The 8,549-nt window shown below is 54.0% G+C and overlaps 1 protein-coding gene across 1 annotated transcript in view; it reads left to right on the top strand.

The window, feature by feature from the left end:
- Positions 1-318: 318 nt before the first annotated feature.
- The window catches only part of RIMS3 (regulating synaptic membrane exocytosis 3), a 46,726-nt gene continuing 38,495 nt past the window's right edge, over positions 319-8,549 (top strand). Inside the window, exon 1 of the mRNA XM_010354231.2 lies at positions 319-612. The gene's annotated coding sequence lies outside the window, so the exon portion shown is untranslated. The remainder of the gene's footprint in view (positions 613-8,549) is intronic.

Here is an 8,549-nt window from a genome sequence, read left to right as displayed (position 1 = left end):
GCGCCGTGGTGCCTGTGAGGTCCTGGGAGGTGCCCCAAAGGAAAGGAAGGATGAGAAAGAACAGATGGGGTGATGGTGGAGAGGGAAGGCCGGGCCGGAGGCAGGAGCGTCCTAGGGACACGGAGAGGCCTGAGGCTTCCCCAGACCCCGCTTCTTGGAGGCCTCATTAATGTAGATCTCCCTCAACCCGGCAAGCCAAACTCCCCGGATTTCCCTAGGCCCCGCCCACCACCGAGGCCCGGCCCCATTGGTCCCGCCCATCAACACGGCCCCGCCCCCAGCAGGCCCCGCCTCCCCTTCGCCTCCCGCCAGCCCGAGCTTGGGCTTTGCACCCGGCGGCGACTGAAAACGGTGGCTGCTGCGGAGCCGGCAGCGCAGGCGGGCGGAGCGGAGCTGCCCCCGTGGTGGCGGGCGATGCCCCCGTGAGCCTCCCTCGCCGCCCCTCCCCGCCCCGCGTGCCTACCCACTCGGAGTCCGCGCCCGCCTGGGGCCGGGCCGCGCCTACTGCCGGGTCCGCGGGGCGGGGTCCCGGGGCAGCACCTGCCCCGCCTTGCGGAGCCGCCTCGGCCTGCGGAGCCCCCCTCCCTATCTGGACCCCGGCCCCACCTCCGGGTAAGTCAGCAGGCCTTGCTCGCCTGGGAGTGGACGTGGGGAGGGGGTTGCAGAGGTCTGGAGGACCACGGGGGGAGGGGGGCTCTGGCCATGAAGCGCAACGTAGGGATGTGAGTGTGCCGGGGCGGGGGTGGGGGGATGAACACAGAGTGTGAGAGGGCTCTGGGGAGGGGGCTAAGGGATGAGAGAGGAACGTGGGGTGTTTGGGGAAGCCTGGAAAATGGGGAAGGGGGGCTAGAGTCTTGAGTTCTTTGCTGATGCTCAGAGCTCCTGGGGCCCTGGTCTTCAACAGCATTGCCTGGCATGGCATTTTTGGAAAGTGCTTAAAATCCCTCCTGGAAAGGGAGCTGGAAGGCAGCCTGCCTTTCTCCCTTCTGCCTGTGCCCTGGTTGAGAAGCAGCCACTTTTTCCTCCCAACGTGACACCGTTGTGGTGCCCAGAGGACCCCCTCCGCCCCATAAGAGGAAAGGAGTGCTGCTGACTCCAGCCCTGGGGTGGGAAGAGGGGTCTTTGGGAAGCTGGGAAAGCAGTTGGTCAGCAGCATGGTGCAGAGCCCAGGGTTCAGGGAGGCTTGGCAAAACCCTTGATGGCCAACTTGGGCATGCTCTCATTCATAGGGAGGAGCTCTTCCCTGACTGGCCACCTGGGTATTTGGACCCCATGTCCGCATTACCTCTGGACAACTCAGCCCTGAGGAGTGGGTTTCTTCAGTGTCCTTGTCCTGAAGGCTCAGGAAGGATCCTGGAATGGGGTGGGCAGTGGCATACCAAGGTTGGAGAACAGGGGGCATTGGCTGGCACTGCCACCTAGGGCCTGTTTGAATGTGGCCCTTCAGGGCTTGGATGCCTGGGTGAATATCAGTGTCCAACCCTAGCCCCAGGGGTGTTATCAGGATGTAGGGAAGAAGGCTGCTGCCCCTTTGGTCCTGTCCTCTATCCATGATGACTTCTTAAGTCTGGGTTCCTTGGGTTTGGGGCCTGAAGTCATGGGAGGAGGATTGGTCCTGATCAACAAGGGGTTAATCAGCCATCTCCCCGCCGCGCCCCCCCCCCCGCCCCCGCCCCCAATAGTTGCTACTAGTCACCAATTAGTCTGTAATCAGGCAGCTGCCAACTGTCCCTGGGGGCATGTGGGTAGCCTAATGGAGCATTCTTGGTTCGGGGGCGGGGTGGGTGGGTTGGCAGGGGTGTGCTGGGGAGGTGGCCCATGCAACCTGTGCTTAAACCAAGCACTATGCCCTTTGGTGTTTGTTTAGGGCCCACAGACCCCTTCCCTGCCTTCTGTTCCCGATTGCCTTGCTTAGGGACTTCCAGCCCTGGGGTTCTACACTTAGCCGACCCTTTGCAGGGTGTGAAGCCCAGAGTTGGTTAAACTTGGCTTCAAACCCAAGCTCTGCCACTTTCTGGCTGTGTGATATTGAGGAAATCACTTCCCCTCTCTGAGACTCTCAGTAAAACAAACCCAGCTGCTATGTGGGTAGCAGGAAGGAGTGAGTGAAATGGTGGATTTGAGCTGCGCAGCACAGTGCCTGGCACTCAGGAGGGCTCAGCAGCTAACTATTGAACTCATTAACAACCCCTGTGCCAAGTACTTGCTGGGGTGGGCGTGCAGGAGCCAGGTGCTGAGGACCCAGCAGGGACCACAGTCCCTTCTCCCAGGGCATGTGGTCTGTGTTACTGTCTTAACTATTCTCTCTCCCTCCCTCGTTGCTCAACGACGCTTCTGGTCTCTGGACTTTAATTGGATTTTACTGCGCAGAACCCAGGCCCAAAGCTGCTACTCTCTGGGCTGCCCAACTTCCTGCCCAGGTGCTGAGCTCTGTGGGGTCTGTCAGGGGTCTGGGTGATGTCTGCAGCTGTAGTAGCAGCTGGCCCTTTAAGGAGGGAAGAAAACAATTATCTGGCCTGGGCATTGCATCAGCTGGAGCCTGGAGGGTCCCTGGGGAGTGGGGAGCAGGCTGGTGGTTGATTTCATTAGTGCCATGTGAGAAGTCTCACCTGACTCTGCCCCACTCCCCAGCCACAAACTTCTCCCCCAGGCAACAGCTGCCTCAGTGCCTCCTCCTGCTCCAGGGGCACAACCTTGGAGAGCTCTCTGTGTGTACCCCCCAGTCAATGTCATGGGCCCCAGCAGAGGAGGGAAGTGTCTCTCACATTGGCCTTTTGCTGACTGTGGCACTGTCTCTCCTGTTAGCAATCTGCTGACTTGGGGTGCAGGGTGCGTCTCCTGTACTGGCATTTTGCTGACGATGGGGGTGTTTCTCCCACACTGGCATTTTGTTGACCCAGGGGAGGAGTGACTTCTACACTGTCCTCTCACTGACAGTGGGGCTGTCTCCTACACTGGTATATCGCTGACCTCACAGAAGAGCTTTACCAGCTGGGGTGTGTGTGAACTGAAGGCGGAGGTTAGAAACAAGCGCTCTCTGGTTGGAGGTGAGCTTGCTAGGAATGGTGAGTCACAGGGGTTGTGTGGTTTGGGGCAGAGAAGAGACTAGGCACTTGGGCATCAGACAGACAGGATTCCAATCTAATGCCTTCTGCTTCCAACCTGTTACCACTTCAGGCAGGTGGCCTCAACTACCAAGTCTCAGTCTCCTCTGGAAAATAGGAATAATTTATACCCATACTGCTCCACCCCATCTGGAATGTGGTTAGGGAATTAAATGTAGTAACCAGATGTATAGTACCTAGTCCAGGGCTGGCAGGGGGAGGGTGCATACTGTATGATGGTTCTCTTCCCTTTGCAACTTTGGGCTCTTCATAGCTTGAGCTCAAGAAGCCTGGACAAGAAAAGGAGGGTCCAAGAGGAGTGAAGAAAAAAGGAGAAAGAATGCCTGGCCCTCTTGCCTCTGTGGCAGAAGGATGCATTCAGTCCACCAGGTACCTCTGATGTATCAGGCTCTATGAGCCAGGCAGCCCTCACGGAGCTGACATTCTAGTGGGGACATGACCCAGAGCAGGTAATTACACATGGCACGTGTGTAGAAAGGAGGGACTCGGGAGCTCTGGAACCTATCACTGAAGTTGCTCTCCTGCCCTCTATAATCTGGAAAAGGTTCCTGGAGGTGGCGACATCTTAGCTGAGTCATGAATGGTGCCAAGGAGTTGTAGAGGAAAAGAAGAGGGGATGAGGAAGGGGAACTGTGTGTCTGAGGCCCTGGTGATGGTGAGAACAGGCTTGGTGTGGTGGAGGGGGGCAGTGTGGGCAGGCCCAGGACAGCCCGGCTTGATTTCCTAGTCTAGCAGGATACTGAAGACTTGGGAATTTATCCTGAAGCTAATGACAACCCCTAAAGGGTTTTAAGCAGAAAAGGCAAAAGCAGATTTCCCTAGAATGTTAGGGTCTATGGCCCTCAGGCAGAGCCTTCTTGGGAGTGACTTTTTGCCCTCTCCTACCCTTTTCCCTGTGCAGCAGCCTCGGTCCCAGGGAATAGGTTGTTTATGTGGCTGGCCCCAGGAGGGAGGGCGGCCAGTCCCAGTCCCTCCAGCTCCCTCTCTGTGGTCTAAGCTTCACCGCGGCCTTGCTGACGAAGCTCAGCCCTTGGGGCCAGGTTCTCCCAACCTCCCTGGGGAGCCAGAGGGCAAGAGACAGGGTTTTGCACCAGGCTGCTCTGTGCTCACATCCCTGCTCTGCAGTTCCTGAGCTGGGTAATCTCTGGCAAGGCATACCCATCTCTGAACTTCTGTGTCCTCAACTATAAAATGGAGTTGATGTTATCTCTAGGAAAAGGATAAAGTGAAATTTCACGTGGAAATCATAAACCCTATCTCAATGTCAGTTGACATTTTTACTCTGTTGTGTGGGGGCTGACATCAACTCTGGGCCAGGCCCAGGGCTGGCTGGGGGTGGGAGCAGGGCTGGTTTCAAGAGTCTATGGTCACGCAGGGCCCAGTGCCTAGAAGGACCCCACACTTAATGTTCTGCTGACACCATCTTAAAATTCTTAGTAACTTTGAACAAGGGGTCCTGCATTTTCATTTAGCACTGGGTTCTGCATATTATATAGCTCCACAAATCGGGTAGGGGTAGGAAGAGGCAGGGAGAGACATGAACCTGCAAACAGTTCCCAAAGGTGAGGTGGAGGGCATGACTAACTGTCCCAAGGTGGGTGGGATGTTAATAAGAATAACATTTAGTGCTTACTGTGTGCTAGTTTTCTGCCCATCACTTTACATCCTCATCTTTAAACAGTCCTATGAAGTAGGTACTATTCTCTGTGGTATAGATAAGGAAACTGAGGTGATCTGATCAAAGTCGCACAGCTGTCAAGTGACAGAGCTGGGATTCAAAACCAGGTTGTCCAACTGTACAGCAATGCGTACACCAGGGAAGTCACCTAGGAGGAGCGACCACCGCCCTGGGTTTGGAGGATAACTTAGAGTTTGCCCAAGGGGAAGGAAGAAGTGCACTGGGGAAGGGAGGGCTCTCTCAGCTGTAAAGTGTCCAGGCTAAGGGCATGATGCTTGGCCAGGAGAGGGGGAGCCAAAGCCTGGTGCCTTCTGGGGTTGACAGAAGGTAACCTTTGCATTTCATGGTCCTGATTTGCCAAGCTCAGAGCCCCTTGTCACTCTGCCCCTAGGTCCTGATGCTACCATGGCTCCTCAAGTTGCCCCAACCCCTCTTCCCACTGTTTTGCCCCCTCCCTCTCTACCTCCCGGGTAATCTCGTTTACTCTCTTGACTTTAATGATCTCTTCTGGGTTCAAGATCTGCAGGTCTGGCTGGGTGCGGTGGCTCACACCTCCTCAAAGTGCTGGTAATCCCAGCATTTTGAGAGGCTGAGATGGGCGGATCACTTGAGCCCAGGAGTTCAAGACCAGCCTGGGCAACGTGGAGAAACCCTATCTCTACAAAAAAATACAAAAATTAGCTGGGCATGGTGGCACGTGCCTGTAGTCCCAGCTACTTGGGGGGCTGAGGTGGGAGGATCACTTGAGCCTGGGAGGTTGAAGCTATAGTGAGCCATGTTCATGCCACTGCACTCCAGCAGCTTGGGTAACAAAGTGAGACCCTGTCTCAAAAAAAATAAAAAATTAAAAAAAGAAGCCCCAATAATCTGCAAGTGTGATTGCTTCCTGGCCCACACTTAGATGTCTCACAATCAGCTTCAGCTCAGATCCAGACCCAGCTCCCGACTCTCATACCTGCATCTGCTCTGCCTTTAGGGTCCCCGGTTCATCTGTGGCATCACCATCCACCCACCTGGTCAAGCCGGAAAGCTGGAAGTTCTCCTGGATACGCCCCTCTTCCTGTCCCACACCCCCATAACCAGTCCTCAGCAAGCCCTGTTAGTCCTGAATCTCTGCCTTGAGTCCTTGGACCCTCTTGCTGCCCACCGCCCCCTCCAGGCCACCATCGGCTCTCACCTGGGCCACTGTGACAGCTTCCTACCTGGTCTCCTGACATTTGTTCTTGCCCCGCTTTCTTTCATGGTCTTCTTAGGATAAACGTTGGATTGTGTCATTTCCCTGCTTAGGACCCTTCCAAGCCTTCTTGGAATGACAGCCAGACGCACTGACGCAGTCTCCGAGGCCCTGTGGGATCTGGTCCTTGCCTACCTTTTTGTGTCTTCTTCCACCACTCTCCCTCAGCTGCAGGACTTCCACACGTGTTGTCCCCAATCCTGGAATGCACGCCCCCTCTCAGGGCCCTGCTAACTCCTACTTATCCTTCAGATAGATACCAGCTCAAACGTCATTTCCGCAGGGAAGCCTAAAAACCAGACAGTAAACAGCACCCTGCTCCAGAGGACCTTGTACTTCTTCATAACGTTCGGCACACTCGAATCGCTTTTCCGTCATGTCTCTTTCATGCTAGACTGTGAACTCTGTGGGCTCAGGAATCCTGTTTTGTCTCACCCTGGCACATAGTAGGTACACAGTGAGCTGGTGGGTGAATAAAGGGACTAGATGAGGAGTGCTGCAGCCTCCTAACTGGTCCCTGCCTCCAGGCCTGCCTTTTCTAGCCCTTTCTCCATGCAGCCCCAGAACAATCTTTCTAAAACACAGAACTGACCCTGTCACCCCCTGCTACTTAAAATACTTCAATAGCTCCCCGTCACTGACAGGAAAAGGCCTTGGCTTCTTATGGTATTCAAAGCCCTTTATGATGTGCGCCCAACTGCCTGTCTTCCCTGCTTCCTGGCCACACTTTGAACTCCAGTCCCTCTAACACGCCAGGCTGTTTTGGGTCTCTGTGCATCTGCACTTGCTGTTCCCTTTGCTTGTAATGCCTCCCCAGCCCTACTTTGTCTCCATGGAGAACGTCCTTAATTCTTCAAAATCGGCTCAGCTGCTACCTTCGCTGTGAAGCCTGCGAGCACTTCCGCTCCTCCCTGGGCAGAGTTAGCCCACCCTCCCTTGGCCACATCTCTGCGAAGTCTACATCTCTTACTCGTTGTCTCCCACTGCACTGGGCTCCTCCATCGTAGGCACAGTGATTATTTTTTCAGGATTGTTCATCTGCGTACCTCCGGCTCCTAGCTTCTCTCTTGTCTTAATTAGGTCTTTGCTTATATACAGAAACCCACTCAAACCAGCTTCAGTAATAAAGAAGGGCTTATTACAAGGATAGAAGGGATTCCCGGGAACTAAGGGGAAGGAAAAACGTTAGCTTGAGGAAGGCGGGACCTGGAGGGCCACGGGAACTTGAAGCAGCCATTCTCTGCACCCTGCTGGCTGTCTTTGCCTTTCTGTCTCCACAGGCTGGATATCTCTGCCTTTTCAGGCACCAAGCCACCTATAGTTCCTGTATTGTGTCCTTCGGTTTCAGCCACATGGAGAGAGAGAACTTGGGGCTTGGCAGATCTAATTGCAAACTCCCAGGAGAGGATCTTATTGGCTCAGAGTGGGGCAGGTGCCCACCCTGGTCCAATCATCTGTAGCCTACTGGGAAGGATCAAAGAGACATGCAAACATGGCTCTCAGTGCCCCCCTTAGAGAAGGGGGATCTTTGTTAGCTTCCAAAGACATCTCCTGGAATTCTTAGAGTGCCAAGGTGGGTGCAGGCAGTTGGGCCTGGGCCCCAAACTTCCATCTGGACAGCAGCTGGAGAAAAAAGGCCTGGAATTGTGACTTAAAGGGGAGTCTTTTCCTAGGCAGCAGTGCTCAGGACAGGCCCTGAAGAACCTGTCAAATGTCATTCAGAGGCCTGAGGAGACAGAGGAAGAGGAAAGCCTGAATTTTCTCACCTTGCTTTGGAGTGAGGAGAGAGGGAAGAGGAAGGCAGGAACAGTCAGAAGAGTTTTTCCCCACCAAAATCTTCATCCTCCAAGATGTAACTCGTTCTTTTCCTCAGTGAAAAGCAAAACCATGTCTACCCCACCTTCCTCCCGTCACTCATTCTTGACCTGTATTGATTCCGTTCTTTGTACTTCCCTGGTAATAAACTTTTTTTTTAAGTACTTACTCTGTGCCAGACATTGTGTTCACACATTTCATTTAATCTTCACTCTCTATAAGATGGGTACTATTATTATTCCCATTTTATTTTATTTTTTAAAACATATAATTTTATTTTATTTTAGAGACAAAGTCTCACTTTGTTGCCCAGGCTGGAGTGCAGTGGCTTGAACACGGCTCTCTGTGGTCTCAACTTCCTAGGCTCAAATGATCCTCCCAAAGTGCACTACAGGTGCACACCACCATGTCTGGCTAATTTTTTTTTTTTTTTTTTTTTGAGACAGTGTCACATTTTGTCACCCAGGCTGGAGTGCAATGGCATGATCATGGCTCACTGCAGCCTTGAACTCCTGGGCTCAGGTAATCCTCCCACCTCAGCCTCTCTGGTAGCTATGACCACAGGCTCATGCCATCATGCCCAGCTCAGTTTTGTTTTTTTTTTTTGTAGAGACAGGGTTTCACCCTGTTGCCCAGATTGGTCTCCAACTCCTGGGCTCAGGCAGTCCTCCCATGTTGGCTTCTGAAAGTGCTGGGA

This window comes from Rhinopithecus roxellana, chromosome 12 (genome assembly GCF_007565055.1).
Source record: "Rhinopithecus roxellana isolate Shanxi Qingling chromosome 12, ASM756505v1, whole genome shotgun sequence".
Classification (NCBI taxonomy): domain Eukaryota; kingdom Metazoa; phylum Chordata; class Mammalia; order Primates; family Cercopithecidae; genus Rhinopithecus; species Rhinopithecus roxellana.
This window is presented reverse-complemented; position numbering and strand designations above follow the sequence as displayed.